General features: G+C 44.0%; 1 pseudogene; it reads right to left on the bottom strand.

Annotated features, from left to right (window-relative positions):
* The window catches only part of LOC133791612 (uncharacterized), a 52,642-nt pseudogene extending 26,478 nt beyond the window's left edge, over positions 1–26,164 (bottom strand).
* Between the last annotated feature and the right edge of the window lie 382 nt (positions 26,165–26,546).

The following is a 26,546-nucleotide window of genomic DNA, read 5'->3' as shown; positions in this document are numbered from 1 at the left end:
GGTGTGGCTGCTGGATGCGAGGCCCTCGCGAGATGCCCTTCGCGAGGCGGAGCATCTGGGCGCGCTGCCTTCACGAGACGCCTTTAGCGAGGCGCGGCTGCTGGGCGCGAGGTGCCTCTAGCGAGGTGTGGCTGCTAGGCGCGAGGCGGAGCATCTGGGTGCGCTGCCTTCACGAGACGCCTTCAGCGAGGCATGGTTGCTGGGCGCGAGGTGCCTCCATCAAGGTGTGGCTGCTGGGTGCAAGGTCCTCGCGAGACGTCCTTCACGAGGCAGAGCATTTGGGCACGCGGCCTTCGCGAGATGCCTCCAGTGAGGCATGACGGCTGGGTTCGAGGCCCTCGCGAGACGCCCCTCGTGAGGCGGAGCATCTGGGCACGCCGAGTTGTGGCGCGCTGCCTTTGCGAGATGCCTCCAGTGAGGCATGGCTGCTGGGCGCGAGGCCCTCGCGAGACGCCACTTGCGAGGCCTGTATTTAGGCATTTAGGGGACTTTAATGGGTGCCTTGGACCTTTCACAAGTACGGAATCTTGAGCGTCTACATTTACCCCCCAGTCTAGGAGAGGGTCTTTAGGCTCTCTTGTAGACTTCATGGTGCAATGCATTCAAGATGTCTGCGAGATTTTGAGGGAGAATGTAGGCTTATTATTGTGCTCTGCAGATCCCAAGGCAAGTACCATGCTCCCCTCTTGACCATTGATCATGCCTTTGGTTCGATGGTTGAGATGAGCCTGTGGCTCCTATAAATAAGCCTTCACAGTTAGCCCATTACTTACACTCCATCTCCTTGGCCTAGTGATTTTTAGATCCTTGCTTTTTTCAAGAGGTAGGGGGTTCAATCCCCCACAACCTCACTTTTGCTATTCTTTTTTTTCATTATTATTATTTGAGTTCATTTTTTGTATGTCTATATCCATGCAGGTACTTGAGGACTAAAACACCTTTTTCCTTTGTTTTTGCAGACGCGTGCTTTCGACCATTTGCTTCACTTCGACCGCGACAGTGCTTTTGGCCCTTAACCTCCTTTTGGCCCTCAACCTCCTTTTGACCCTCAACCTCCTTTTAGCCCTCAACCTCCTTTTGACCACGACAGCACCTCCTTTTACCTGCTTGAGGTATATTTCCTTTTTTTTTCTATGTTCATTGGGTCCAAATTAGCACTACTCAGGATGGGGTATTTTGACCTGAGCTTGTCGTGAGCTAATCTTGTTGCATGCCCCTTTATTCATACCTCGTAGTGGGTCATTGAGAGCGTTTGTACCTAGAGGTTTTAAGCCCATTCCTTTGTGTTTTGTAGCAATCCTCTCATTTATATGTGAACCCTTTTTGCTTTCGGGACGAGGTCTCATGGCATGTGAAGGTCCGTTCTACATTCCTCCGGGGGTCGAGTTTGTTGACCTATTTTCAAACTCAAAGTCCCCTGAGGAAAATCCTTACCATGACTACGACACCTTACGGCAGGCCCGTATTCGTCATCTCGAGCATATGGCTGAACTTAGGCGTAGAATTTCGGTGGTAGAGAGCGAAATAGACTCAATGTTGAGAGGAGACGGAGTACCTTTCCCCCTTGACCTTAATGACCATGTAGCGGACCTTAGGGTGACCCTTTTAGATTTGCAGATGGAGTTGGAGTTTATGGAGGAACATCTCCCGCCTGAGCCTCCTAGCCTGCTCTCCCCTAATGACTGTCATGGGGCCATCTCTTCTTCTCCTCAACCCTTATTCTCGATCTACCCTAGTTTAGCGCTTTCGCAGCCGGTGCCTCAGCGGAAAACTCTTGCTAGGAAGAAAAAATGGAGGGTCAAGTGTTCTGTCTCCACCTCACCTTTTTCTTTTGGTTTTGCAGGTATACCGAAGAGAGGGCGACGACAGGTGACTGTTGATGACCAGGACACTGCCCCCCTATTGGCATCCTCCCTAGTGCCCCATGTGTCCAAAAATAAATTGATGGAAATAGTAGGGAACTACCGTGTTCTGCCGAAATACGCATTATACGTTCCTTCAGACAGTGCCGGGCTGACTGCCCAAATCTAGGATACGTGGCTATGAGTGAGCATATCCTAAAGGAGGGTGGTACAATCCCATTACACCTGTTCTTCATCGCGGTTCTCAATTATTTTAACCTCACTCCACTTCAGCTGGCACCCAACAGTTGGTTGACCTTGAGCTGCCTCTTGATAACCTTTATGGAACTTGTCTGTCGTGCTCCTACAGCCCAAGAGGTGCATTTCATGTACAATCTCATGCCCTCTCCTAAGTCCAAGGGCTTTTATTTCCTGCAAAAAACCAATACTTCGGTCCCCTTGATAGAAGGCGCTGTGTCCAACCCAGGCTCCTGGAAGCAGGACTTTTTCTTTGTGCAGGGTCCTTTCTCTGTTCGTGAGCACTTTCGTTCTGCTCCCAGTAAGTACTTCAAGCCACCTTTTTTTCTTTTCTTTTTGAAACTTACTGTTTTATAATTTATGTTTGTGTCGACAATTGTGTGAATCGTGCAGAGCATTTCACCATACCTGGAGTCGTTGGGTCAGAGGCGGACGCGGTGAATGCACTCATCAATGCTAATCCTGTTGAGAAAAGGGCTACATACCTATTCACTATGGAAAAACTCAACTTTCACAAGCTGTCCCCGGTTTCGGATCCCGGGTTGTTGTGGACTATTCCCGGGTCAAAGAAGACGAAGGCTGCTTCGGCTGAGCATCACTCGGATGAGGGTGAGGCCGAGCGCGTGTCAGAGGGAGTCTCCCTTGGACACGGGCAACCTCACCAGCTGTCTTCGTCCCCCGGGGGATGCCCTCCTTTTGCCCCTCTAGACCTTGACATGGCTTCCCACTTCCAGGATCAAAAGGCCATATCGGGGCCTTTCGTTTGCCCTTATCCTGAGGACTTTGATGCTTTTCCTCAGGCTCCCCTCGACCTCGGTCCATCGAAGGCTTACTTTCCCGATCTTCCTGCACCCCTCCTGATCTACCGAGGGCTCATTTTTCTGATCTTCCTGCACCCCCTCCTATTTCGGTGAGCGGGTCGTCTGTCCTTACTTAGCCAGGTACCCTTGCCTCATGGCGGCCTCTTACGAGCGACGGTATGTCCAGATCGCCACAGACCTCTCTGAACCTGATTGGAGTGGTCTTGGGAGTTTCGCTATGTCGGATCTTGGGGAGACTCTTACGTGCTCTGCTGCTTGGGTGAGTTCATGCATCTTATGTCGGCCTTATCCCTTTTTATTCCTTTTTTTTTGTTACTTATCATTGTTGTTGTTAATTTTCTTGTGTAGACCTTTACAGTGGCTCAACGGTTTGCCGACTCGGCTCACAACCTTTCCACTTCGAATGCTGAGAGGGACCGTCTTGCGGTTCATGTCCAGGAGCTCGAGAGGGAACTTTTTGAAACCAGGTCTAAGCTAGAGAAGGCCTTGGCGAAATCTTCTTCCTCATCAAAAAAGAAGAAGAGGGCGATTGCCAAGGCCACGATGTTGCAGGAACGGGTCACCAGCTTAGAGGTGGAACTTGAGGGTGCCAAGGCTACTACGGCTGCGTCGCAGGAGAGGGACACTTCCTTAGAGGTAGAACTTGAGGGTGCCAAGGCCGCTACAGGTGCGTCGCATGGGAGGGTCGCTTCCTTAGAGGCAGACAAGGAAGCTATTGAGTATAGGTCCATAGAGCACGCCCTTTATGGTGTATGGAGGTAGGATCCTAACTTCGATTTCCCCTCCTTTGGTGAGCACGCCGTTGCCCGGGAGGCTAGGTGGAACGCCCGTGGCAGAAGGCCTTGAGATTATCATTTTATAATTTTTGCCAGTTAATCCACTGTGGATGTATGCTCGTTCGAGCCCTATTTTGCTTGTAATTTTTTTTCGAGTCTTGTTATGTTACCAAAACTCTCTTTTTATATATACATTTGCAATTATTCATGTTTTATTCCTCTATGTTTGAGGTCTTTTTGAGCCCGTATGATGGGGTTCGGTAGGTTCCCCTTTTTTATTTATCAGGCTAGAGGTCCTTTGGAGCCCATGTGAAAGGGTTCAATAGGTCCTTTTTTGGTGCCTCTTGATTGTTCTTATAAGGATATATTGACCCATTGGGTTCTAGCTATCCTTTTATATATTTTTACGTGCGCTTATTATTTTTTGCGAGAAGCATCCTTTTCGTCATTATTCATAGTACTATTTTTGCAAGGGTCTCTTTTAGGACCCTTTTTGGCTAGACGACTTGATAGCCGCTCTAGGCTTATTGGTGGGTGCCCTTTCTGAGGCCTTTCCTCTTGTGGGAGCATCTGCCTTTATTTGGAAGTTTGTTTTTTGTTTTTTTGTAAGTCCTTTTGGCCTCCTTGATGTTCACAAGGGTAGCTAATCCTTTTGAACTCAAGAGATGCCTTGCAAGGTCTTCTCCCTATTTGTAAGGGTTCATCACATTTTTTCATTTTATATATAAGGACCTCGTTTAAGGCCCTGATATAAGTGGTCCTTTTAGGATCCTCCTAATAGGGGGTCCTTTTTAGGTTCCCTCTGATATGAGGGGTCCTTTTTAGGATCCTCCTGTTTGCTGTCTGTTTTACCTCCTGTTCTACCCCCCCATGTGTTTGGTGAAATTTATTTCAGCAGGCACTTTGGTGGTGCTTCATGGAAGAAGAATGACACGTAAAGTGGCGAACTATTTCATTCATAGCGTGTGGGTTACAATGACATACATATGAAAGGGTTACATCTAATTAAGAGGTTACCCAGGTAGCCTCTTTAATTCTTACTTACTAAGTGAACATAACAGGGAACAAACTAAACATAGGTCTTCTTTGCAGGGGTGCAGAAGTCTCGCGGGTAGTATTTCTTGAGGTGCTCCGTATTCCACGCCCGAGGTATAATGGTGTTATCCAAGTTGGCCAGTTTGTAGGTGTTTGGTGGTATGCACTGAGCGACCTGGTAAGGTCCTTCCCAGTTCGCCCCTAGTACCCCCGCCCCCGGGTCTCGCGTGTTGGGGAGTACCTTCCTCAGTACCAAGTATCCTACCCTGAACCTTCTCTTTGAATTGTAGTACCTCGCTACCCGTTGTTGATATGTGGCTAACCTTAGTTGTGCCCTTTCCCTCTTGGCTTCTAGCAAGTCCAAGTTCCCGACCAATGTTGTGATGTTAGCCTGGTCATCATATGCTTGCGTGCGGATGGAGTTAATCTTCATTTCTATCAGAATGACAGCCTCACAGCCGTAGGCCAAGATGAAAGGTGTCTCCCCAGTGGTGGAACGAGGGGTGGTCCTGTAGGCCCAGAGCACATTTTGGAGTTCCTCGACCCAGGCCCCTTTCAACTTTTCCAACTTAGTTTTCAAGTTCCTTTTTCAGGATCTTGTTGATGGCCTCTACTTGCCCATTGGCTTAGGGATGTACTACTGCGGAGAAACTCCTCCTGATTCCTTTTGCCTTGCAGTAGTCCTCGAACATCCCTCCTTCAAATTGTGTTCTATTGTCGGAGATAATCTTGTAAGGTACTCCGAATCTGCAAACAATGTACTTGTTGACAAAGGTGGTGATCTGCTTAGTCGTTATGTTGACTAAAGGCTCCGCTTCCACCCACTTAGTGAAATTGTCGACTGCTACCACTGCGTACTTAGCTCCTCCTCTTCATGTTGGCAGTGCCCCAATCAAGTCAATCCCCCACACAGCGAAAGGCCACGGACTGATCATGCTCACCAGCTCATTTGGCGACTGTCGGGGGTAATTCGCATGTCTCTGGCACTTGTCTCACCTTCTCGCAAAGTCGCTCTCATCCTTCTCCATGGTAGGCCAACAATACCCCTGGCAGATGGCCTTTTTTGCCATGGACTGCCCCCCAACATGGTTTCCACATTCCCCTTCGTGTATCTCTTGTAAAAATTTTGATGCCTCTCCCTTATCTACGCATCGTAGGAGCGGGGTAGAGAAGCCTCTCTTATACAAGGTTCCATCTACTAGGGTGTACTGGGTGGCTCTGTAAATCAGTTTACGGGCCTCTTTTTTATCCAAAGGCAAGGTCCCGTCATTTAAGTACCTCCCAATGGGTGCAAACCATGACTCCTTAGAGCTCTTGACCATGTTGATCCTTTCTTCTGCTATGCTTGGCTTGGGGAGATATTTGACCGGTATGGACTCAAGCGTGTCTTCGTCTCGTGTGGAGTCAAGTTTCGCGAGTGCATCAATGTTTGTGTTCTGCTCCCTGGGGATCTGTTCTATCATGTATTTTTCGAACTGATCCAAATACTCCTTCACCTTGGTGAGGTATGCAGCCATTTTTGGACCTCTAGCTTGGTATTCGCCCTTCACTTGAAACACTACCAGCTGCGAGTCACTAAAGACATGCAAGTGGGATACATTTAACTCCTTAGCTAGCCGCAGGCCGGCCAACATCGCCTCATATTCTGCCTCATTATTGGAAGCTTTGAATCCAAATCTCAAGGCACAATACATCTTGTGCCCTTCAGGTCTCGTCATCACTATGCCAGCGTTGGCTCCCCCTTCGTTAGACGCCCCATCTACATGGAGGCTCCATTCTTCAGGGTGCCTTTCATCTTCATGCACCGGTTCGTTCTCCTCTATTTCCCCCTCTTCTTGGGGTCGGTATGCAAACTTGACAATAAAGTCTGCAAGTACCTTCCCGTTGATTGAGGTCCTTGGGGTGTAAGTGATGTCGAACTGACTCAATTCAATCGACCATTTTAACAACCTTCCCGAAGTCCCCGGCTTGTGCAAGACTTGACGCAGGGCGGTGTTGGTGAGCACCTCAATCGCATGAGCATGAAAATAGGGCCTCAACTTTCAAGAAGCCACTATCAGGGCATATGCTAACTTCTCTATTTCCGAGTACCGGGTTTCTGCGTCTACCAACCATTTACTCACATAATACACAGGTTGCTGGTGCTTCTTTTCCCCCTTGACCAAGGTGGAGCTTATGGCATGCTCTAATATAGCTAGATACAAATACAACTTCTCCCATTTTTTTGGCTTGGCCAAAAGGGGTGTCTTTCCAAGGTGTTCCTTTAGCTTGGTGAAGGCATCCTGACATTCATCATCCCAAGCGAACTTTTTGTTCCCTTTTAGGATGTTGAAGAAAGGGAGGCATTTGTCAGTAGACCAGGAGATGAACCTATTGAGAGCTTCCACTCTCCCCGTTAAGCATTGCACCTCTTTTTTGCTTCGTGGTGGGCTCATTTCCAGCAAGGCCTTGATTTTTTCAGGATTAGCCTCAATACCTCGGGAATTCACCATGAAACCTAGGAACTTTCCTGATGAAACTCTGAAGGTGCATTTGAGTGGATTCAGCTTCATTCTATACCTTTGAAGGGTATTAAACATTTCCATGAGGTCGCTGGTGAGCACCCCCGCCTTCTTTCTCTTCACCAGCATATCGTCCACGTATACTTCCATGTTCCTTCCTATTTGATTTGCGAACATTTTGTTCACCAACCTTTGATAAGTTGCACCTGCGTTTTTCAAACCAAAGCGCATCACTTTATAGAAATACAGCCCCTTGTCCGTTATGAATGAGGTGTGCTCTTCATCGGCAGGGTTCATGGGTATTTGGTTATACCCAAAATATGCGTCCATGAAGCTAAGTAGCTCGTGCCCCGCTGTGGCGTCGACCAACTGGTCTATCTTAGGAAGCGGGAAGCTGTCCTTAGGGCAGGCCTTGTTGAGGCTAGTAAAATCCACACAAGTCCTCCACTTTCCGTTGGGCTTTGGGACTAGCACTGGGTTTGATACCCATAGTGGGTAAAATGCCTCTCGGATGAACCCATTCGCCTTCAACTTGTCAACCTCCTCTTTTAGGGCCACGTATCTCTCTGGGTCCATCGCTCTCCTTTTCTACCTCACCGGCCTTGCTTTCGGGTCGATGTTAAGATGGTGGCACATGACCGCTGGGTCTATCCCTACCATATCCTCGTGACTCCAGGCGAATACGTCGAGGTTGGCTTTTAAGAACTCTACTAGCTTCTCCTTCATGTCACCTACAAGGTTTTTCCCTACCTTCAACTTCCTCAACGGATCATTCATGACCGTTACCTCCTCCAATTCCTCTACTGGTTCAGCTCTGGGCTCTTCTATGACTCGTGGGTCCAATTCATTTGGGTTCGCGCCTTCATGCACAACCATCGCCATAGGCGCTGATGGATTTGTGGCTGTGCGGAGGGATGTGTTATAGCATTCTCTCGCTTCCTTCTTCTCTCCCTTTATGCATGTTATTCCCCTGGGAGTCGGGAATTTCATAGCTAAGTGGTATACATAAGTTATCGCCTTCAATTCTCTTAGGGAAGGTCTCCCTAATACTGCATCGAAGGCTGAGGTGCAATCTACCACAACAAAGTTTGCCATTATGGTGGTTTGTCTGGGCTGTTCTCCCATAGTGAGGGCTAACTCGATTGCCCCTAGGGGCTGTATCGAATCTCTTGTAAATCCATACAAAGAAGTATTGCAAGGCTTTAGGTGTCAGATGTTTAGTCCCATTTTCTCCAGCGCTGGGCGATATAAGATGCCCACAGAGCTTCCGTTATCCACCAAGACCCGATGCACCCTCATGTTCGCAAGCTGGACAGTCAACACTAGGGGTCATAATGGGGGAAGTGTACACCCCAGGCGTCTTCTTCAGGGGCGGTTCTCCAGACTTAAGATGTACGGTGGTGGACTTCGTCTGGCCTCCCTGGCATATCTATCTCGCCCCTTCCTTGACTCGCCCCCAAATCCTAGTCCTCCAAAGATGGTCCTGACCTCTCCCTGTACTTCTGGAGCCACCTCTCGCGCTCGCGGCGGGGATGCTCCTTCTTCTGGCCTTTGGCTTTCCTTGCGCACATATCTGCCGAAAGGTCCCCTGCGGATGAGCTCCTCGATTTCCACCTTCAAATGGTTGCATTCCGCGGTGGTGTGGCCGATATCTTTGTGATACTGGCAATACTTGCTGGGGTCTCTTTTAGACCGGTCTTTTTTCATTGGCGAGGGCCTTCTGAAAGGGACCTGGTTTTTGTTCGTAACGAAAATATGCTCTCTCACATGGGTGAGGTTAGTATAAAAGGTGTAGGGACCCTGTTTGCGCTCATCAGAGCGTTAATGCTTCCGGGGTCGATCATCTCTTATTCCCTCATAGACCCTCTTCTTCTTTGCACCACTTTGGCTTTCTCGGATTGAAGGTTTTGGTGGCGATTGGCCTTTTCCAGCTTTGAGGCTTTCGTGACCATCCTCCACGCGAATATACTTTTGCGCTCGCTCGTAGAAATCATCCAAGTCTGTGACCTCCCTCTTGAGCATGTTATCCCATAACTTGCTTCCCGGGCGCACTCCAACTGTGATGGCCATTTTCAGCTCTCTGCAGGTCAAGCTCCCTACTTTAGCTCCCTCCATATTGAATATGTGAATGTAGCTCTTCAGACTCTCATTTTCTCCTTGCTTCACGTTGGCGAGGCTGGTGCCTGGCATCGTGTAGTCTTGCAAGGCGTGGTGTTGCTGGAGGAATTCATCGGAAAACTGTTGCCAAGATCTGCTGGACCTCGGTCTAAGTCTTTTGAACCATTTGTACATAGGTCCTTTCAATGTGACAGAGAAGCAATGGCATCTGGCCCCGCTACTAATTCCCCTCAGCTTCATCAGGTCGTTAAATGCATCCAGATGGTATTTCGGATCTGGGCTTCCTTCGTAGGGGGTCATATGGGGCTCCTTGAAATTGGTCGGGAGCCGAATGGCTTGGATCTCCTTGATGAAGGGTGACTCATGGTCGAACTCATCCTCAAAGGCTTGACCTCCGGAGGCGGTGATGATTTTGCTTCGTAGGCTCCTCATTTCTGTGTCCAGGTCTTGCCTCCTCTTTTTCAAGAAGTTTCTCAGCGTGGATGGGTTAGGATCCCCCTTTCCTTTGCCTTCCCGGGGCGCCATAGGGGTGTGGTCTTTTTATTTGCCCTCTTTTTGTTGAGTTCTTATCATAAATCTTAGGGTGTTCTCCTTGAGGTAACCTCGACATCGTTACGAGGGGCAGCATTGGTCTTCGGCTCTGGCCCCTGCGGCTGCTTCGGTGGTCCGGGACGTTCGTGCTGCTTCATCCGAGGGGTGTTACTAGTGGAGAGTCGGGTCCTTCGGTCATCTACTGGGACGGTGGTTTCTACCCCTTCTTGGCCTCTCTCTTTCCGCTTAGGGAGTGTCACGTTTGATCTCCCTTGCAATAGGCCATTTAGCACCTCTTGCATGTTTTTAGGGTGGTTTCTAGCCTCTGATTCTTGCGGTGAAGTTCTCGTGTCTCATCTTCATAGAATTGAGACTTAGAACTCGAGCTAATGGAGTGGACCCGAGGGCCTGGATCCTGCCGACCGGAGTTTGGCACCTGTGGCGGCCTTGGAGGCAGAAACTCATCGGCACCCCTTGCTGGGGCAGCCGCCGGCCTTAGACAATCCTCCTCAGGTGGGACCATCAGGGACGAGGCCTCCCTTTCATTTTCGTGAACCTCGGGCTCCTTTGGGGCCTCCACATTTGTAGGTGGAGGAGGATCCCTCATGGAGGCTTTTAGCTGATCTCTGTCAAGATGGACCTCCACCTCGCGCGGCTCTCTCAACCGTTTCGAACGTCGCGACATCTTTTTCTTATCGGAATAGACGGAAGAACAGTGGCTTGCAATCTATTCTACCCACAGATGGCGCCAAACTGTTGACGGTGAGAACTCGTCAACAAAGTTAAGTTAGAAAAATTGAATTATAGAGCTTATCAATGAAGAACTTCGAAAACCTAAACAGAAACTTAGATAATACTTGCAAAAAGAAAATGGTGAAAAGAACTTGTATTTCTTATGGTATGGTGCTACAGTGTTTTTTCCAACCCCCCTCCAAGTGGAAGTGGGGTTCCTTTTATAGTGGGCTCTAATGGCCCCTGATACATTGTAGTCCAGGGGACCAGATGGTACATGAGTACACTGTCAGGAGAGTGGCCTCAGGGGTAGTGGTGTCGGCTCTAGTACATGGTCAAAGTTCATGGGGATGTCTCCACTACTTATTGAGTATGAGTGTCAGAGATTGCTTGGTGTGGATCAAAACAAGTACTTCACTCGTACAACCACTACTTATCTGGCATGGGCTTAGTGTCTGTACTTCTTCTGACTTGGTGTGAACCGCTATGAGGCCCTTCCAATTCGCCCTTATTGGTGTGTTAGAGAGATCCATGATTTTACCTCTTATTGGACTTATGGTAACAGTGGTGCCCAGTGGTTGGCGTTAATCTTAAGGGGTGAGATAAGACCCCTCTAGTGAGGCAAATTTTGGGAGGTGACCCCTTGTGGTGCGGATGAGGCCTGATAGGGCCGAGTGCACCAAGAGGAGGCTTGATGAAAGGCTTAACAGAACGCCTCTAGCGAGACGTGGCTACTGGGCGTGAGGCAGAACACCTGGGCACACCGAGTGGTGGCACGCGGCCTTCGCGAGACGCCTGTAGCGAGGCATGGCTGCTAGGCGCGAGCCACCTCCAGCGAGGCATGGCTGCTGGACGCGAGGCCCTCATGAGATGCCCTTCGCGAGGCGGAGCATCTGGGCACGCTGCCTTCGCGAGACACCTCCAGCGAGGCATGGTTGTTGGGCGCGAAGCGCCTCCATCAAGGTGTGGCTGCTGGGTGCGAGGCCCTCGCGAGACGCCCTTCGCGAGGCAGAGCATTTAGGCACGCGGCCTTCGCGAGATGCCTCTAGCAAGGCATGATGGCTGGGCGTGAGACGCCCCTCGCGAGGCAGAGCATCTGGGCACGCCAAGTTGTGGCACGCTGCCTTCGCAAGACGCCTCTAGTGAGGCATGGTCGCTGGGCGTGAGGCCCTCACGAGACGCCCCTTGCGAGGCCAGTATTTAGGCGTTTAGGGGACTTTAATGGGTGCCTTGAACCTTTCACAAGTACGGAATCTTGAGCGTCTACAGATCGTATGGGTCGATAGGTACCTCAAGGACAAGAAGCAAACATGATCTGATGGGGTTGACAGGTCTAAAGTTCAAGTCCCTTGTTGAAAGAAATTTAAAGAATTAAGTGAAACTTAAGAAAATAAATTCATTCATTCATTGAAGGATAATGGTTGTTACACAGATAATTCGAAAATAATACATTTGCCTCCTGCTCGGCTACGCTTCTTTTCGCCAAGTATTCGATGGGAACGACATTCAGAGTGTTCGCATCTTTGGCACTAGCAAGCTTGGCTAAGGCATCAGCGCTGGCAATTAGCTCCCTCGAGACTTGTGTAATCGAGTATCTCTTGAACTATGTCAACAAGTCCTTCACCTTGTTCAGGTACTACACCATCCTAAGTCCCTTTGCTTGATAATCCCCATACATTACTAGTTGGGAATCGCTAAATATCTCTAGGGATTGTGCATGCACATCCCGAGATAAGCGTAGCCATACTAATAATGCCTCGTACTTAGCCTCGTTGTTTGAAGCGTTGAATCCAAATTTGAGAGTGCAATGGATTCAGTGATTCTCCAGAGTGATCAGTATAATTCATGCGCCTGAGTTGTGCTCATTGGATGCTCCATCAACATATAGCTTCCATATAGGAGTATCTCCTTCCTTCTCGGTATCTCCATTCTTTGATTGGTAGGAAGGATCTTCAAGGTTGGTGCCTTTGACTATGAAGTCTGCCAATTCTTGTCATTTTATCATCGTCCTTGAATGATAAGTGATATCAAATTGTCCTAGTTCCACTTCCCATTTGAGTAATCGTCCCGAGGCCTCTGGTTTCTGAAGAACTTGTCTCAATGGTTGATCGGTTAGGACTCGGATCGAGTGAGCTTGGAAATACGGACGAAAATTTTGAGAGGCGATAACTAACAATAGGCTAGATTTTTAAGAGGGGGATACCTAGACTCCACACCTACTAGCCTTTTACTGATATAGTACACAGGGTGTTGTACCTTGTTCTCTTCTTTTACCAAAGCAGCACTGATTACATGCTTGGGGATTGCCAAATAGATTAATAGTACTTCACCATATATTGGCTTTGCAAGGACGGGAGGTTGAGTGAGATGCTTCTTCAAGGTTTGGAAGGCTTCTTCACATTCCTCGGTCCATTGGATTTTCTTGATACCCCTCAGTAAGTTAAAGAAAGGGACACACTTGTCCGTAGACTTTGATATGAACCTGCTGAGGGAAACTACTCTCCCAGTTAAGCTTTGCACTTCCTTAATTGTGGTAGGTGACTTCATGTCGATCAATGCTTTGATCTTCTCGGGGTTAGCCTTGATTCCACATCAATTGACTATGTATCCGAGAAACTTACCAGAACCAACTCCAAACGAGCACTTGAGAGGGTTTAACTTCATGCTATACTTTCTAAGTATTCCAAAGCATTCCTCCAATTCTTGAACATGCCCTCCAGCTTCTTTAGACTTGACTAACGTGTCATCGACATATACCTCCATATTTTTTTCTGATCAAGTCTCGGAACATGTCATTCACTAAACGCTGGTAGGTGGCTCCTATGTTCTTCAAGACGAATGGCATCACCTTATAACAGTACAATCCCTTGTCTGTCGGGAAGCTGGTATGTTCCTCATTGGGATGGTGCATACTTATTTGATTATACCCAGAATACGCATTCATGAATGAGAGTATTTCATGTCCTGTTGTTGCATCAACCAGTTGGTCTATTCTAGGTAGTGGGAAGTAGTCTTTGGGGCAGGCCTTGTTCAGATCTGTGAAGTCCACGCATGTTCTCCACTTCTCGTTTGGTTTTGGGACCAGCACGGGGTTTGATACTCAATCTGGGTAATAGGCCTCCCTTATAAAACTGTTTTCCTTGAACCGCTCGACCTCCTCCTTCAGGGCTTGAGATCGATCTTTGTCAAGTAGTCTCCTTTTTTGTTGCACTTGTGGGTAGTTCTTGTCCACATTGAGGACATGGCTTATCACCGATGGAGAAATTCCAACCATGTCTTTATGTAACCAGTAAAAGACATCATGGTTCTTCTTCAAAAATTCTACCAACCATGCCTTAATTTCCACCTTTAGCTCATTCCCAACTTTAATTACTCTAGTCGGGTCCTCCTCATCTAGTAGGACTTCATCATGATCTTCAACTGGTCCTACCCCCATGACGTCATCCCCAAAGCGAGGATCGATGTCATTTCCCTCGCATTGGGAAACTTGCTATAATAACAAATCTTCGTTATAAGGAGCCCTCGTGTAATGCCCCAAAATCCCTAATGAGGTTTAATGGTTGGATTAGAAGGTTGGGAGGGCCATAATTGATTTATTATGTCATTAAATGATTATATGCATGTTTATGTGAATTATATTATAATATGATGATAAATGCATGCATGTGGGTGCACTTTTCATTCTAAGGGTATTTTGGTAATTTGGCGTGTTGAGGGCATATTTGTATATTTGCATGCATGTTGGTGATTATTGATGTGACCACATTATAATGTGGATTTGTTCGAGCTATTCGGCATGAGATGATCTTTGAATACTAGTTAGCAGTTTGGTCATAACGGGGTTAATTTCAGGGTTCGTGGAGAGTCTCGGGGTAATTTGATGATTAGTACATTATTGGGAATTAAAGGGTAATGGGATATGATTTATTAGCATTTGAGAATATTGAGAATAACGGGAATTGGAGAGCGTTAATTATGATTAATGAGTTAGGCGGGAAAGGACGGTTTTTCCCTTGGTAGCCTTAAAGAGGGAATTTAATGACCTAGAGGTATTTTGTCTTTTGACCTAAGGTTATATATCACTAGAGAGTTGTAGAAAGCTTAATCAACATAGTGCATCTTTCTCTTCTTCTCCCGATCATTTTTCCTTCTTCTTCTCCTTTGGATTTTTGAAGCTTCATTTGAGGAATCAGGCTAGGGAGTCAAGACTTGAGGGTCTAGGGTTGTGTTCTACCATTAAAGAGGGTGTAATTCTGAGCTTGAGGTAAGATTTTAACCATAGAAACTCTGGTTTATACTCTGTTTTCCTATTGATTTTCAGCTGGAACTTTGGATTGGATAGTTGAAAATTGATAGAAGTTTTTAGCAAAGTTTGATTGGGTTTTGATGCCTAGGACTTGTAAAATGGGTATTTGGGTTCATTTGTGAGTTTGGTTGAAGTTTGGAAACAAGTTTTGAAGTTTGGAAAGTGGAGAAGTTGAAGGGGGAAAACCAGGGCTGAATCACCCTGGTTCTAGCGCTACAGCGCCCAAGGGAAGGCGCTACAGCGTTGTCCAGGGCAAAGCATCCCTGCTTGTAGTGCCTAGGCGCTAGGGGGGCAGCGCTACCCTATTTTTCCAGGGTACTCTTTTAGGCACTTTTGAGGGTATTTGGCTCGGGGATTCAATTCCTAAGGCTCGGAATCAAATCTACTAACCGTTTTGGTACGATTTGAGGTCATGGGAGTGGTTTAGGTCAAGAACCTTTTATTGCTCATTTTCACTGATGGAGTTCCATATTTGGTTATGAATAGGTGACCACTAAGGGATCAAAGGATCGATCGCTCTATTATTAATTCTCGCTCGAACCAGAGGTAAGAAAACTGCACCGAGTACATGACATGCATGGTTATTAATGAAGCATGTTGAATTCTCTATATGTGAACATTGATTGCATATTAAATGCTTAGCAATCTTGCTTATCTATGAATGGTGTTGACTTGTTAGTCATAATAGGCAATGGTGTCAGTATTGACTGTGAAGCTATGACTCATTAGTCAAGTTCGACAGTAGTACTAAGCACTAGTCGTATGGTATTGGCTTATGAGTCAATAACGGTATTAGCGTGTTTAACGTAAGCCAAAAATATTAGATCTAATCGACATAAGCATTATCTTCATAAGCATGAAATGCTTGACCGACCTTAAGTTCGATGAAAACAAAAGCGCTTGTCTAGTCTAATGGCTAGTTACTTAGAGTCGGCGCCAGAAGGCCCAGGTGACTGCATTGTCACACGGCTATGGGTGTGGAGCCCAAGTTCGTGACTTACTCATCAGTCACTCATCTAGTTTAAGTTCATGAGTTACTCATGAGTCACTTATCTGATTCAAGTTTGTGACTCCATAGTCACTCATCTGGTTTAAGTTCGTGACTAACTCATCAATCACACATCTTATTAGGGCTACACGCCCCATCATGATTATTAGAATCTTGATATTATCTTATTAGGGCTACAAGCCCCAGCATGGTTCCTAGAATCTTGAAGTGATATTCACTTATCTATTTTGGGCTATAAGCCCAGTATGATTATCATAATCATCAATTGATATTGTATACATGCAGTAATGAGTTTTCTTGCTGAGCCTTGGCTCACGGGTGCTATGTGGTGCAAGTAAAGGGAAAGAAAAGCTCACCCAGCCTTGAGTGGAGAGCTTAGGTGGCGATGTGTACATATGCGGCCGCTTGACCACCACGACCAAGGTGTTTCTTAGAGGAACTAGGGGCTAACCCTATTTTTGCTGCTAAGGTCGGCGGGTTGTAATTTTTACTCTGTAATGACCATTTTGAATTGTAGATAACTTGTAAATGATTTTATGGGCCCATGTATAGTTTTATGTTTTAAATAAAATATATCCTTTCCTTTTATTGAGATTTTCCACCTTAGCCTATTAATAACACCTAAATGCACGTTTATAACCAAAATGACTCGTTTAGCGAGTTTAGCACAGTTCAAAGTTCACAATAACGGTCTTGGAGTAACTAGGGCGTTATACCTCGGCTAAAGTAGAGTGTTTCTTTCAACACCAACTTCCATGTTGACAACCTCATCAGTTCCTTCCTTCTCTTCGTAGAAAGTTACTATCATGTTGTTTATGCATGGTCCTTTCTTTGACTTGACCATTGACGCATTATAGCATTCTCGTGCCTCCCTTTAGTTACCATGTATGCATCCTTGCCTTGTGCTTGTGGGGAACTTCAAAGATAGATGTCAGATAGATACTCCTGCGTGTAACGCCATCAGGAGGGGTCTCCCAAGCACTACATTGTAAGCCTATGAGCAATCTACCACCAGGAACTCTGTCATCATAGTCTCGTGCTTGGGGGCATCCCCCACTGTGATCGGTAGTCTGATAGTTCCTGCTAGTGCTAGGCATTCTCCTGTGAACCCATATTTCACTTGGGAACACGGTGTCAAGTCCTTGACCGTGAGCTTCATCTTCTTGAGGGATGATTTGTATATGATATCTACTGAGTTTCCCGCATCCACCAAGCATCTCTTCACTCAGGCATTGGCAATTTAAATGGTAAGGACCAAAAGGTCTTTGTGGGGGTACCTCACGTGCCTGACGTCATCCTCTGTAAAAGTGAAAGTTTCACTTTCATACTTTGGATTCTTTGGAGACCTCTCCTCGACTTTCATGCACTGGGAAGACTCCCTTACCTCATGTCTTAGGGTCCTTGCATATTTCTCACGAGAATTGTTACTGTTATTTGCTATGTGGGGCCCCCCCACATATGGTATCCAGTGTGAAGTCTACGGCCGCTGGCTCCCGTGGTGGACTCCTCTGCCTTCGGAATTATGGATTCCTGCTCGAGGTTTCGATCTTGACTCGGTACCTCGAGATTTTTCCTGATTGGAGAAGAAACACTATCTCATTCTTCGATTGTTTGCACTCGTTTGTGTCGTGCCCATAATCATTCTGGAAACGACAAAACTTATTCTTATCTCTCTTTCCTTCTAAGCGCAAGGGTGGTGACTTTCAGTATGGTACCTCCTGATATGTTGCCAAGTAAATCTCAGCCCTTGATGTAGTCAAGACGGTATAATTGGTGAACTTGGGCTGGTAAGGCTGATGCTTAGGCTGTTTGTTGGCTGATGCTGACTTAGCTTTCTTTTCTCCACCCTGCTCGGCCCCTGAGGTATTCCTCTTCTTACTGTTGCCCCCTCTGTCGCCTTGAGGATTTGTACCATTCTTATCTGCCTTTACAGTGGTTGGATGGTTTATGCCTTTTTCTTCCTTCATGATAGCGTCATCTAGCTTCATGTGTTTGTCTGCTCAGTCCAGGAACTCCTACAAGGTGTTGATGGGGTTCTTGTGTATGCTATCCCACAAGGGACTACGATATATTATTCCTACCGAGATGGTAACAAACTTCCCTTCATCTACTACTGTGGACGCTCAATTTGCCTCTCTCATGAATCGCTGGATGTAGTCCTTCAGGGATTCATCCTTCCCTTGCTTGATGTCAGCTAGTTGATTAGCATAAACTGGTTGAATCCGTCCGACACTGAAGACCTTGCAAAATTCCTTCCTGAACTGCTCCCAGAAAGTGATGGATCCAGGTTTGAATTTCCAATACCATTCCTGAGCTGAGTCAGAGAGAGTGGTAGAGAATACCCTGCACCTATAATCATGGTCCACATCGAGTAACTCCATCTGATCCTCAAACTTTCCAATGTATCGTACTGGGTCTTCCTTCCCAGTGTATGTTGGGAGTTTTAGAGTCTTGTATTTCAGTGGTGGTTGAGCAGCTTGGATATTAGCACTGAAGGGACTCCCACTTCTATGAGCCAACTCAATATTGGAAGGTTTCTTTGTCAAACCCTGAACATTCATGAGGAGTGCATCTATTTGAGCCTGCACTGTTGGTGGGATCTCTGCTCCAAGTGGGGTAGACGTCCCTAGTACCCCCTCCTGAGCATTGGTCCTCCAGTTGATGACTTCCCTCAGATCCTGAGGTTGTGCATCTTTCCCAAGCCTATCGAAGACAATATTGGTGTTGTTCATCGGTTCTTTTCCCTTGCGAGACTGGGGGTGTAGGGGTGGCAGGTCCACCTTGCCCTTGTCGGTGCGACCATGCCCCTAGCCTCTCCTTCTACATGACTTTGAGATTTTGAGCGACCATTTCCAATCCTGTCACGCCTCTCAAATGTTTAACCCTTATCTCTTGCGTTGTTTCATCTGTCCCCCTGGGAGGGGGCCTTTGGGTTGGTAACACTCCTACTCCGAGAAGAAGTGTTCTTCTTCTTAGTCATGGAGGAGGTATTCTTGGACTGTGCCTCTTCATCGTGTCTCTGGGAAAGTGGCTCTGAGAGCGTCCTTGGGGTTCGGCTCCTCCCCTGAGCCTCCCTCACCGCCTAAGCATCCACTTCAGCATTAGCTCAGGCTAACTGGGTAGCCGCCTCAAGGGCCACATCAGCCTCCTGGTGCCCCCGGTCAGCTTCCCTCCCTCTGGATAATCATCTGGACCTGCTCATTGATCTCCTATCATTGTTGTTCCTTAGACGCCCTCGAGAGAGCAATTTTTGCAGTAAAGGCCTCCTGCCTCGCCAGAAATTGCGCCATCTCCTCCTAGTGAGCATCATGTGGATCTTATGCATCAGGTTGGTCTCCAACCTCAACCTGAGGTCCGTTAACGGGATCGATGGGATCCTAAGTTGTGGAATCCCTGGGAGCCATCTTCTTTGTCTGACTGTATTTTGGATGCATCATAAAACTGATGAAAGTGTGTTTCATGATTTCATACTCTCAATGAAATCACCAAAATGTTGACCCGTGAAATTTCCCAATGGTCGTATGTACATTATATGACACCTTTTGAATGAAATAAATATAATAAATGACAAAGTACGAATATCTTAAATAAACACCAGAAATTTTATAGTGGTTCAACCCTATTCTGATGAACAGTAATAACCTAATCCACAAAGCTTTTAGTATTGAATCACTCGACAGTTACACTGAGGAACAAAAGCATTCACTCGTTTCTAATTTGCCTAGAATTTCTCCCTAAATATTCTTCAGATCTCAAAAATTCCAAAAAAGAGATCCCTTGAAATGAAGCTCTGAGTCCTTTATTTATAGTACCCAGCGGCTGTTACATGATCAATAATATTGGGATCATGGTTTGGTACACGATTATTAGGTAGTGGAAATACATGTCCACCTCCCCATGATTATGAGATTATGGGTCTTCTCGTTGTTTCTCTGGATCGTGGTAGACAATGCACGATTGAAACCTCTGGAAAAATGCTAAGTCTCAGTTTGTCTATGAGACTTAGGTGCTAGGCCTGGCGACCCTTTAGAGCTTGGGTGTTAGGTCTGATGACCCTTTGGGTGCTTTGCGTGCTGATCTTCTGGGTGCTAGGCCTGATGAACTTCTGGGATAGGTGCTAGGCCTGCTGATCTTCGTTTGAACGAGCGTGAGTTTTACCCATTTTCGAGAGTGTAGGCCGACCAACCTGTAAGACTCTCACTTATTTTAGTTAAAACCATATCTGAGATGTTACGTTTTAAAACTATATCATAATTACTTTCAGCGGAAGTCTGGATTTTTTTTAAAATTTAACTTATTTCATATTATTTTCATTAAACATAAAGTGTGTCTCAAACATATTATACATAAGTATTAAATAACAAAAATTGTTTTCAAAACATAACTTCACACTTTATTACAAACATACACATTGATAAATTGAAATAACCCTCAAAAGGTTGATATGTTCATATGTACAAATCAGGGTCAGGACCATGCTTCAATTCTCCTTTCTCATTCACTCATTTCTTTCTCTACCTGCAACACAACACAACTGTGAGCCTAAATCTCAGTAAGCAAAGTAATGCACGCAATGCTAATGATTACCCAATGTCAATGGACATACACAACTTCTTTTTTAAATTTTGGGCCCCTTAATATTGTGCACACTGTTTGATTTGGCCAAAGCCTGCAGGGCTTGTTACACATATAATATAAAATCTCATGGGTTCTCGTTGCCCCATCAAGCTCAAGAGTTAAGGCGGCCACACATTGTGGTGTCAATACATATAACAATAACTCATATGGAGGAGAAATAAACATGGCAAACAATATAATTGGTTCACTAAAACCTAGCCCAAATTATTGGGCTACCACTATGAGCCTAACTATAGGCCTCCATTTACACTTACTTACACTTTCATTTGCCTTTTCAAAACAGTGGCACTGAACTTAAACTTCTTATTACAACTTACTTTTATGTTGCATAAAATATGCTAAGGCATCACATAATTAATCATCATAATATCATGCATGGTCTTATATCATACAAAAATTCACCATATAAATATTATGCATGCATACAAATTGATGATGAAGTGTCAATGTATGTTAATACCACTTACTCAAAATATTCATATAATGCATACTTTTACATAACATGCAATTCTTGTGTTGCAGTTGAGTTCTTTACTTACTTTGTGTCCAAAATATACTTCACCGTGTAACAAGTAGTGTCTTAGGTGTTGATGTGCTTATCCTGAAAATGGCATGAATTTCACATCATAATGATGGTAGCAAGGCATTGAACTATCATTTAAAAATATCCATAAAACATCATATCCAAATCATGCCTAAATGCCTTAACCACTTAGATCGAGCGTTAGCTTTATATTAGAAACTTGGAGAAATTTTGACAGAGCTTCCCCTTAATTTTAGCTATCCCCAAATATCAAAATCAATCAGTAACCAACATCAAATAACCTTCCATAACCACATATCCCATCCCAAATACCAAAATAATTCATCACAAAGTTATCTTATACCGATTTTGATAAAATTCTAATTTCCAAGATCATCACCCAAAAAAAATGAGTCTCCACGTCTATTCAAACATTTATAAACATATCTACCCTCTTATAAACTCAATCAAATAACCAAAAATCAGTTTGTACTCCAAGAAGCACAAAAACCTCATAAAACACAAAATTTCACTTACCGAGCAACTTTTCGGCGAAAACGATCTCGTCTAGCTTTTCTAAACCTGAAACCACTTGGAAACCACTAAGAAATATCTTAAAAAAAACCATAGATAAGCTCTCAGCAAAATTCAAAAAAGTGGTTTAACTTTCAAGTACAAGAACTTACCATAAAAAGGACAAAACTAGCTTAATCCACTTCTTTGGCTTTGATTTAACTTGGATCTCCTTAGAATCTCTTCTAGCCAGCCAAGAAATATTTTTGGTTTTCTTTTCTCTCTATTTTTCATAGTCTTGGTCGTGGAAAGTGATAAGGTTGATGAAATTTCTTTATTTTCAATGATTTGGCCTTATTGTATCAAAATTTGACACCTTTTATCTTATCATTTCACTTTTTGACTTATGAAAACCTTGTCATTTCAATAATTTCAACTTAATCATACACTATGCCTATTCTCCTTATGTGTGAAACACTCCCACCAAACCTAAGGTCCATATGAGTTCATACCCAATAGTTATGCTTACCCGATTGAGTGTAGCGCACTTATGCTAAGCTTGTTTTGACTTTGCGTCAACACCATTGATTATGTATACCTCCCATCAAGACTTGATCTAAGGGTTCTAAAACCATTTTTACTTCATCAATGAGACATTAATCATACCTCATTTATATGTGGTAAGTCCACTAATACTCAATTTTACACCTAAATACTAGTAATCAACATTGTACTATTTTTCACCGCTTAACATCTTTTGCCTTCTATATCTCACTTTTCTCACTTGATTTTATGCCTTGTCCATATTTTTCGTCCTTTCTTATATCTTGAGCACATCAAACACCCATAAAAGACAACTCAAATGCCACAAGGTTAATAATATTGAACATACACATAGACATCATATACACAACTTTTATACTTATACATGAAAAATCTTATAAGAATATGCATATGCTCAAATTATACATATTGTATGATATGTAATGCAATGCAATCATGTGATTATTGGCTACAATCCTCCACACCTTATAAAAATTTCGTCCTCGAAATTCTCTAACCCAAATAATTTTGGGTATTTGGATCTCATTTCATATTCCCGTTCCCATGTCATTTCCTCAATATTTGAACTTCTCCACGAGACCTTAACTAGTGAAATCTTCTTATTTCCCAACTCTTTCTATTTTATGTCAAGAATTTTCACTGGTTTTTCTTCATATGTTAGGTCTTGTTCAACTTCTATTGGCTCGTAGTTTAGCACACGTGAAGGATCTAGAACATATTTTCTCAATAATGATTAATGAAAAACATCATGGACATTCGACAATGATGGCGGTAATGACAGTCTGTAGGCTACCTTTCCCACATTTTCTAATACTTCAAAATGTCCAATAAATCTCAGGCTTAACCTCCTTTCTTTCCCAACCTCATTGCTCCTTTCATAGGGGCAATTTTTCAAAATACCTTGTCCCCAATATTGAACTCCACATCTCTTCGCTTTCGATCAACATAACTCTGTTGTCTACTTTGAGCAGTTAACATTATTTTTCTTATTTTCTCTATTGCTTCAGTTGTCCTTCTGACAAGATCTAGACCAAGATACTTTCTTTCTCCCATTCCATCCCAATGAATTGGTGACCTGCATTTTCTGCCATATAACATTTCATATGGTGCTACACCAATCGTTGCATGAAAGCTATTGTTATAAGAAAACTCTATCAGACACAAATACTTCTCTCATGATCCTTGAAAATCTAAGACACAAGCTCGAAGCATATCTTCAAGAGTTTGAATGGTCCTTTCAGATTGTCCATCAGATTGGGGGTGATATGTCGTAGTAAACTTCAATCTTGTGCCAAATTCTCGTTGCAAACTTTCCCCAAAAAAAGAAGTAAATCGAGCATCCCGATCTGAAATTATAGATATTGGCACTCCATGTAATCTAACAATCTCCTAAACATATAATTCAGCCCACTGATCCATAGTATAAGTCATGCGTACCAGAAGAAAGTGTGCTGATTTGGTATATCGGTCTACTATAACCCAAATAGCATCATGTTGTTTAGAAGTCTTTGGCAATCTAATTACAAAATCCATAGTAATCTCTTCCCATTTCCACTCTGGTATCTATATTGGTTGTAGTAAACCAGCAGGTTTCTGATGTTCAGCTTTCACTTGTTGACAGGTTAAACACTTGGCAACAAACTTGACCACATCCTTTCTTATGTTGGGCCACCAGTAGTGTCTTTTCAAGTCATTATACATCTTTGTCGTCCCCGGATGTACTGAATACAAAGTATTGTGAGCTTCTGTAAGGAATTCTCTCTTCAATTCCTCATCATTAGGGACACAAATTATCTCCTTGAACTTCAGCATCTCATTACATGACACATTAAAATCATTGACCTTCCCACTTTCCAATTCACCTTTTTGTTCCACTAAGTAAGGATCCTCACATTGACCTTGTTTGATTCTTTCTACAAGGTAGACTGAATAGTCATTACTAATAATCTTCCTGTGATTACCTCAATCTCTGCTCTGCACATGTCCTCCTGAAGTGGTCTTGTCAATTTCCTAAAAAATGACACATTACCATGAGACTTTCTACGCTGTGCATCTGCAGCTACATTTGCTTTTCCCAGATGATAAAGTATTTGACAATCATAATTTTACTAGCTCCAACCATCTCCTTTGTCTCATATTTAATTCTTTCTGAGTAAAGAAATACTTGAGACTTTTATGATTGGTATATATTTTGCACTTCTCACTATACAGATAATGTCTCCAAATCTTTAGTGCAAAAACAACTGCTGCCAACTCCAGATCATGTGTTGGATAATTCTGTTCATAGTCCTTCAATTGTCTAGAAGCATAAGCTATGACTTTGCCATTCTGCATCAACACACACCCTAATCCTTGCTTTGAAGCATCACTATAAATCACAAGTCCTCCTAATCCAGATGGAATAGTAAGTATTAGAGCAGAAACCAATCTTTGCTTCAACTCTTGAAAACTTTTCTCACAAGCTTCAGTCCATTCAAACTTATGATTCTTCCTCGTTAGGTGTGTCAATGCCATTTCTATCTTGGAAAATCCTTCAACAAATCTTCGGTAATAGCCTACTAATCCCAGAAAACTCCTTACTTCTGAAACATTTGTTGGTCTATTCCATTTACTAATAGCTTCAATCTTTAATGGATCCACCGAAATACCATCTTTTGAGACTATATGGCCCAAAAATGCCACCTTCTCTAGCCAAAATTCTTATTTCTTAAATTTGGCATAGAGTTGTTTTTCTTTTAATTTCTCCAACGTCAACCTCAAATTTTCCTCATGTTCTTCTTTGGATCGAGAATACACCAAAATATCATCAATAAATACTATTACGAACTTATCAAGGTAGTCCTTAAACACCTTGTTCATTAAGTCCATGAATGCAATTGGAGCATTATTTAATCCAAATGGCATCACAAGGAACTCATAATGGCCATACCGAGTTCAAAATGCGGTTTTTGGTACATCCTCTTCTCTAATCTTTAATTGGTGAAACCCAGATCTCAAATCAATCTTTGAAAATACTCCTCTTCCTTGTAATTGATAAAAAAGATCATCAATTCTAGGAAGTGGATACTTATTCTTGACTGTCAACTTGTTCAGTTCTCTATAATCAATACACATTCGCATGTCCCATCCTTTTTCTTCACAAACAGCATCGGAGCTCCCCATGGTGAAAAACTAGGTCTGATAAAAAATTTATCCAGGAGTTCTTGCAACTGTATCTTTAATTCCTTTAGTTCTGCGAGTTCCATTCTATAAGGTGCCTTAGACACAGGGATTGTACCAGGAAGTAGCTCGATCACAAATTCAATTTCTCTGTCTGGAGGCAATCCCGGTAAATCTTCTGGAAACACTTCTAAGAAATCTCTAACTATCGGTACATCTTTCGGTTTTAACTTATGCTCCTCATAAGTGCCAACTACACTCGCGAGATAACCCATACATCCACTTTCCAACAGCCGTCTGGCCTTCATAACAGAAATTAAAGGAATGCAACTTTTTGATGCCGTTCCAATAAACATAAACTCATCTTCCTTTGAAGGATTAAATATCACTGTTTTCTTTCTACAATCAATAGTGGCATTATACTTTGAAAGCCAATCCATACCCAAAATCACCTCATAATCGTGCATCCCTAACATTATTAGATTAGCATATAATTCTCTACCATCAATGCAAATAGGAACCCCCCTCAACCAATGAGAAGAATACAAAATCTCTCCAAATGGTAAGATTGTACTAAGAACTTCTAACATTTTCTCACACAAGCTACCCAACCTTTTCACATATGTCAAGGATGCAAATGAATGCGTGGCACTTGAATCTATTAATGCATGAGTGAGAATACCAGATACAAAAATATCACCTGACACCACAGAGTTGTTGGTATCAACATCAGCCTGAGTAATTGTAAACACCCTAGCATTTGTCTTTTGAGATTCATCCTTCTTTTGTTGGTTCTTCATCAATGGACAATCTTTGTTAAAATGATCCCCTTGCCACATTTGAAGCAACTCTTACTTAGAAGCCTAAACTCCCCCAAATGATTCTTTCCACAAGTTTGACATCGTTGATGTTGTTGGAATCCAGATTGCCTATTTTGCTGACCTCCTTTAAGTTTCTTATTCTCTCCTTGTCTAAATTGGAAATTATGGGCCCCTATTTTGTTGTCATTGGGAAAGCAACTTTGTTCATTATTGAATGGAGTATCTCTACGAGGCATGCTAGTATCAGCTTTAGCTTTTGTTATCTTTTCTTCTCAGTGTTCAACTCTAAAATCTTTCTCCACATCCTGAGCATGAGAAAGAGGCCCTGTACATCCCATATCCACATCTCTAGCCAATTCTGGTTGCAGACCCTCCAGGAAGCGATTCACTCTACTAGTTT

This window comes from Humulus lupulus, chromosome 7, assembly GCF_963169125.1.
Source record: "Humulus lupulus chromosome 7, drHumLupu1.1, whole genome shotgun sequence".
Classification (NCBI taxonomy): Eukaryota; Viridiplantae; Streptophyta; class Magnoliopsida; order Rosales; family Cannabaceae; genus Humulus; species Humulus lupulus.
This window is presented reverse-complemented; position numbering and strand designations above follow the sequence as displayed.